The sequence below is a fragment of the Physcomitrium patens genome, chromosome 20 (assembly GCF_059467195.1).
Source record: "Physcomitrium patens ecotype Gransden chromosome 20, ASM5946719v1, whole genome shotgun sequence".
Classification (NCBI taxonomy): Eukaryota; Viridiplantae; Streptophyta; class Bryopsida; order Funariales; family Funariaceae; genus Physcomitrium; species Physcomitrium patens.
Window position 1 is genome coordinate 5,712,676 of NC_143429.1, and position 7,583 is coordinate 5,720,258.

Below are 7,583 nucleotides of genomic sequence, written 5' to 3' on the forward strand. Positions count from 1 at the left end.
CAAGCTGAGGACTGTTTGCAACACCACAATCTCCTTGTAACTTAATAAGGAAATAAAAATTGGACATGCTAGCCGCTCTACTTGCACGCACAATAACAATAATGTAAGAAATGAAAAAATTAAAGCAGGGATATTGGCGATGGAAGCTCCAGCAGAACGACGATCTTGGATTGTTGAGATCCAGCAACCATCCACCGCAATCTGTTGAAATTTGACGTCAATGCCAATCATCTTATAAACTGTATTTTTGTATCTATCTTTAGTAATCCAGTTTAGGATTAGTATATAAAATTTTATACTAATATATGACTAAAATTTAAATCCTTGGTTCTACAGGTAGCAAAATCCTATTTATTAGATCATATGTAGTATAAATAGTTTCAGATAAATTTAATGTGGATATTATAGAACAAGTAATTGTACATATGAATTTATATTAGATTTAAGAAAGTAATTCAGATTTGGTCATTGATCTAAGTTTCAAAGGTTCAAGACTAGAAGCAATATTACAACTAAAGACTATATATATATATATATATATATATATGTGTATTTTTTTGGAGGGATTGAAATCTATATAATTGTTACCACACTTCAAGAAAGTATAAAAAAAAATTCACAATTATTCATTAATTTTTTCTTTTATATCTTAGGATTATATTCTAAGAGATTTACTTGAATCTTATAATCAATAATGAAGAAGATAGAATAGTATCAAGAACCAACTTTTACAACTTTCAATTTCAAACACTTATATTTATGATTATTATCTAAAGCATATACAAAGCCATGACTTTAAGGTCTATCTATATCAAGGATTAACAATAAAAAGGTTGTATTCAAATTAACAAAAAAATATTATTAAAATTATATTATTCTTTCTTTTATCTTTTTATTTATTATGCATGTTTGTATTATGTTTATAGTATAGATGTAAATTAATTATTTATAATGCTAAGAAATCAAGTTATTCTTTAATATTGATGAGAAATCTGTAGGCTATCATTTCTCCATAGAGAAAAACTAATAAACTTGTTGCCTTATCTATTATACATCCCTTTTTAAGAAATACCTCAAACACCAAGGATTCAAAAGAGACTTTAGAGTGATGCTTAAGACTTATGGTACATTTGGTGGTGGGATCCAAGTAGGCCTAGATGTAAGAGTATTTCGAGTATTGAAAATGTCTTGCTATATCAATTTCCAATACAAGAATTGTAATTGTAAAATGCCAACTATCACTTTAATTGGAGGTGCAACGGAGGAGTTATGGTACCCAAAAGAGATGCTAGGTAGAGACAATGTTGGCCTAGAGAGATTCTTTGGTATAGGAGTGGTATATCTTCTTTGATACATGCTTGAATATGACAAGTAAGTAGTCTATTGATATCTATGTAAAGATCAGATGTTAATATAATAGTTAATTACTTCATATGATAACCAAAAAAATAATTTTACAACTAAGAAGATTCAAAGAGGCTCCTTTGAGTTGTTGATGGCTAAGTGCCTAGTAGTTAGACTTCCATAATGTTATGACTATAGGATTGGAATGTTGCCTTAGGCCACAAGGCTAATTAAATCCTTTAGAATGTACTATAAGAAGGATTGATTTTTATCTTCATTTGTAAGGTGTCTAAGTATAATCAAAGAAAAGTCTCAATAGAATTAGATCTAGTATTGGGACTCTACAACAAGAACTTACAAATCTATATAAACCAATAGATGGATGGTTGCTAAATCTTGAATTGAATAAGTGTTATCAAAATTAAAGAATAATATCTCCATACCAATACGTGGTAACTGGGTGAGAAAATGATTACCACAATGGTCATAGGTGGTAGCAAGGAGACATGACTAAGTATTGTTATGCCAAGTTGTCTAGGTGTGCTACTTAGAACGCCTTTTATATGTATAATTTTTTTCTTCTAATCATGGATTTTTTTAAAATATAAAATAAATAAGAAAGATCAAAAACCAAGCTTTGAATATGAAATATGTGTTAGAAATTAAAATTAAGAATTAAATATGTATATATAGGGGTATGTAAGGTTGATGTTTATAGTCTTTAATAAATTCAGTTTTTTAAGCTTAAAACTACCAAAAATTTAATGAAAATTAAAACACTATTTAGTCATAATTTTAAAATAAGATTAATATGGTTGTATCAAAGATACAAGTATCATATTTTAAAAAATAATTTGTATAATTTGTATAATATATCTTATCAATATCTATTTTTAATCATATTCTAATCATATTTAATATTACATTCTTATTTCTTATTATTGATAATTTATTTTTTTATAATTAATATTTATTTTTCTTTCTTAATTACAAATTTCTAATTTAAATAAAAAGACATTAGATATATCCATCTACATCTCAAAGTACAAGTTCAATAAGCTATATATTAAATTAGATTATTTGTAAAAATGATCTTAATAATATTTCAATCATCATACTTTAAGATATAAAATGATATCAAAATTTTATGCTTTTAATAGATCTATTTTTAAATATTTAGATTATAGCTTATTTTATTTTAAATATCATGTGAAGAACCTACTATTTTTTAAATCTAAAATAGATTCTAGGACAACTATTGATCACATATATATGTTGTATCTACCATTGATATACAAATATTGGACTTTTAAATAATTAAATTTTTTTTAATCTATTATAAATAAATAATTTAATATTATCCAAATTCAAGTACAAATCTAAGAAATAATTATAATATTCTTCATATACAAGTTCTCTTTGCTAAGGATCAGGTGGTTTTACAATTGTGCCCATCAATATTAAAGCAAACTAGAGATCAGTTCTTAAAGACACATCTTTGTTCTTATAAACAAGTGGATTATCAAGGGCTTTTTACTTAGTCCATCTTGCATCTAAGTATTGAGATATTGCATTAGTAGAATTTGATTAGTGATAAAAAGAGTTTGGTCTTAAGAAGAGTAATGGATGATGGCTTATAAGCTTTCAACCACTTGAAATTTCAAGCATTAAAATCTTATAGTTTATTAGATTTACTAATATATATATATATATATATATATATATATATCTTAGATTAATTAATACATATTAGATTAATTAATATATATTAGTAAATATAGAATTACTTTTAGATAGTTATATAGTAGTTATAAAAAAATTATAACTACTTCTCTCTATAAGATATTATAAAAGGTTCTTATTATTATAATATAAAGTTATTTATTAATATACTTCATTTTTTTTATTATTCTTAGAATTTTTTCTTTTATATGGTATCAATGGACTAATTGTCTTTCATTTTCTTTGATATAAGTAGAAAACTCTATCCACTATGACTTTTCATAATTCTTCTTATATTTCATTAAAACCTTCATTTTTTGCAAATAACTATTACACTTGGAGTATTAAATTGAAAGCTTTCTTAAGTCGAATAGAATTATGAGGAGTAATTAATGGCTCTAAGGTTGCACCTAATATAAATAATTTTGTGCAACATCATGCCTATAATTCAAAAGATGTTAAATCCTATACAAAAATACTTTTGTATTGTAAAAATAAACAACTTATGATACTACAAAAACTACCTATACCAAAGGTATTTTGGAATTATATGAAGAATATTTACAAACAATCTAATAAAGCTTCTTAGGTATATTTCCACAAAAAGCTTTGTCATTTAATTATAGATAAGAATAAAGATATTCATACATTTATGAAAAATTGGTAGTACATCCTTAAAGAAGCTACTATTGCTGGTTGTATTTTCATTGAATCACAATAAGTTAATCTATTATTAACTACTCTTTTTAATTTATAGAATATATCATTATTATTTAAAGTATTATTAATTATTTAAATTTTTTAATATTATTATTTAATATATTATAATAAATAGCAATTAATTGTTCAAAATATGGTAATTCTAAAACTAGTGCCTTTTATGTGCAAGAAAAAATTGTTAAGAATAATAGATCCTCAGACATTCCAAAATCAAGTAGTAATTTCTGTCAATAATATTATTCTAAATTGTCTTATGCTTTACATTCCAATCTATCAACTAAACATATTATTTGCCATTACTGTAGAAAATAAAGACACAAATTTCCAAAATGTCACAAGAAACAAAGAGATTAGATGAAAAAATCAAAACTTGCAAGATCTTATCTTATAGAGGCACTATTACACCTCTTTATAGCAATATTTGTTGATACTTTTGGTCAACCATGGTATCTAGATTCTAAAGCTAGTAATCATATATCTTCTTTGAAAAACCTTTTCAACAACTATACTCCATTCATCATATCAAAATTTATTTTATTAAGAGATAATAGTTCTTAAATTGCTAAAGGCTTTGGATATGTTATCTTGTAATTCCAATGTAGTCAATACATATAGATTTTACATATCTTAAATATTTCAAGATTAAAAAAGAATCTTTTATAAATGGCTTAACTTACTAAAATTAAACACACAAAAATTAAGTTTTTTAATAAAATATGTATTATTAATACTAAATCACTTTAGATTGATGAGGTTCATAGTTTTTTAGTATCTAAATAAAACAATTTATATTCCTTCAGTGAAGAAATTTTACCAATATCTTCTTTATTTACATGATTCAAATATTTCATTTGAAATAAAAATAAAGTCTTTTCTTTCTTATCCAGATGAATCTCCTTCATGGTGAACCTTTGCTTTTGGACATCCACTCTTTTTAGAACTTGATAGTCATGAAAAGGCTACTTCAATAGACAAGCTCAAAGTTTCTTCACCAACCTCTCTTGTACCTCTTCCATCCAATAATGAGGTCATTGGTACTTCTAGTTCCATGCCTTCTTTGTCTACCATTTCTCCCATTGACCTTCCATGGGATTCTTCAAAAGATAGATTACTTCAATAATCCACATGATTCACTCATAGAACTTGGAGAGCACTCAAATCTAATAACACTACTTTCTATGTTAGTAGATTTTTAATTACCTTGATAGATCCACTTTTGGTTCGTGAAGCACTTGAAAGTAAAGATGCCTCCCATTGGTATCTATCTATAGAAAGTAAATATAACTCTTTAATCAAGAATGACATATGAGAGTTAGTACTTTATTCTTCTAATTGCTTTATTGTAAGCACTACATGGCTCTTCTATCAAAAATATATTTTTGATAGTTCTTTAGTGTGCTTTAAGGCACGTTTTGTTGCTCAAGGTTTCTTACAATAAAAAGGCCTTAATTATCATAAGACTTTCTTTTCCATCAAAATAAAATCACTATTTTTTATTTATTTATTTATTTATTTTTTTCTTTTAACTAGTCATTATGACTTTTATATTCATCAAATAGATGTCACTATGGCTTTCTTAAATGGTGTTCTTAAACATATTATTGAAAGTTCATAATACCTTGTCACTTGTATTAGGTATGACTTAGCCTTTGTTGTATATTATATAGCACAATTCATTACTAAGTCTAGTTCAATATATTGGACAGCTTTGAAATGCATACTTTGATATGCATACTTTGATATTTAAAAAGAATTCAAAATTTGGATTATGTTATTTGAATTCTTCTTTGACATTTCCACCACAACTTTATGGTTGGAGTGATGCACATTATGTGGGAGATCTACATGCTCAAAAATCTATTTCCAAATACTTGTTTTATCTCAATTCATCTCATTTGAATTGATATTTTAAGAAATAAGCTGCAGTAACACAATCAAGTACAAAATCAAAATATATTGCAATGCCAACATCTTTAAAAGAATTAATGTGACTTCAAACTCTTTTTAAAGAAATTGGACATCAAATAAGTTTACTAAGTACAATTTATTGTGATAATCAATCGTGTATTGCAATGACACAAAATCCATATTTCTATGATTGTACAAAATATATTGATATTAAGTACCCTTACATTTGAAAAAAAATAAAGACAAATGAAGTTGTCTTGGAGTTTATTCTTACAAATGAAATGAAGGCAAATATAATGACAAAGTCACTTACTAAGCCCAAGTACAACCATTTCATGAAAGATTTAATCAACATCAATAATTCAAATAAAATTTAATCTATGATGATTAAGAGAGGATGTTAGATTTACTAATATATATTAGATTAATTAATACATGTTATTAAATGTAGAATTATTTTTAGTAGTTACAAAGTAATTATGGACAAGTTATAACTACTTCTCTCCACAAGACATTATAAAAGGCTTTTATTATTATAATATAATCAAGTTATTTATTTATCAATATACTTCATGCTTTATTAACATTCTTAGTATTCTTTCTCTTACATAGTCCAAGCACAGAAGGAGCTAGTCGTCCATATCGAACCAACATTACCAATCAACGCTGATGAGGTATTAACAACCAGAGCAGAAGCCATTACGATTTTACACCTGAATTTCCTCGACAGTGATGCCGTTCTTGCAATAAGTTTCAGGGATGGAATGGAACCAAAGCAAGATTAGAACATCTGCTGATCAACAGTTACTTTCCATCACCAACTTAAAGACGATCGGGTATGCAACTCTCAGAGATGGTGACGAAAATTGCGACTAGTAGACCCAGTGATGAGAAGAAATGAACTTGTGTTGGGGATTGATTCCCAAGTCTCAATGCTAGATCAATGTGGTAATCGTATACTGACATCCCTAAAGTACCGAAAACCTCTCGTTCACAAACTTCATACACATTTATACCCGCCTTCCCAACTAGAATGCAGACACTCTCTCTTTACAAAAAATGAGTTGACTTTTACTACGACCTGTGGTCATGGGCATCCGAGGCAGCGGGAACAGACGCTACATTTATGGTCCACAAGGGCTGTCGCCCTTCTGCTTGAGACATAGAGAGAGAGGGAGCTGAATCCCCTCAGCTAGCTCAGTTCATTTGAACGAGTCGATCCCCAGGGTTGGCTTGCATATGCTTGTACATGAGGCTTGCCACCTCTCTTGCCGTGATGGAATATAACAGCAACCCCCCTACTTTGTGCAGCAGTTCTTCAGTTTTAGTGCACAGCAGGACACCCACATCATATTCAGGTGGCCGCCCCTTCCTCTCCACAAGGTCCTATATAACAGGCAAACCTACAAGGGATTGGTTCACAATGGTGACCTGCCAGTTTTCAGATTACTTCTACCAACTATGTCGGAAATATCGAGGACTCCCACATTGTAGCCATTCACCCAACAAACTTCACTCCCCCAGATTTCTCCGGACTTGTTTGTATCCACCGCACTCAACACCTCAACAGTGACCACATTGCCAGGTAGATCTACAGGAGGCTCAAAGGACAACGATATAGTCCACCATGAAACATCGGATTCGTGTTCCAAACGCAGTTCTTGAAACTCCAAAATGATCTCCGACTGTATTTGCTCAGAATCCTTTTCCTCCACCTTGTTTATGATCACTGAGAAAGGATTCTGCGCTTTGCCAGTGACTTTGTTAGCCTCGACATCATAGTCCCACTCGCCTATGGGTGATGCTAAAATCTGACTCAACCATCCTGTTTTAGGACGACGTAAATCCGGCATTCAAGATGACCCCGGCATGCTCGGATACATGTCAAT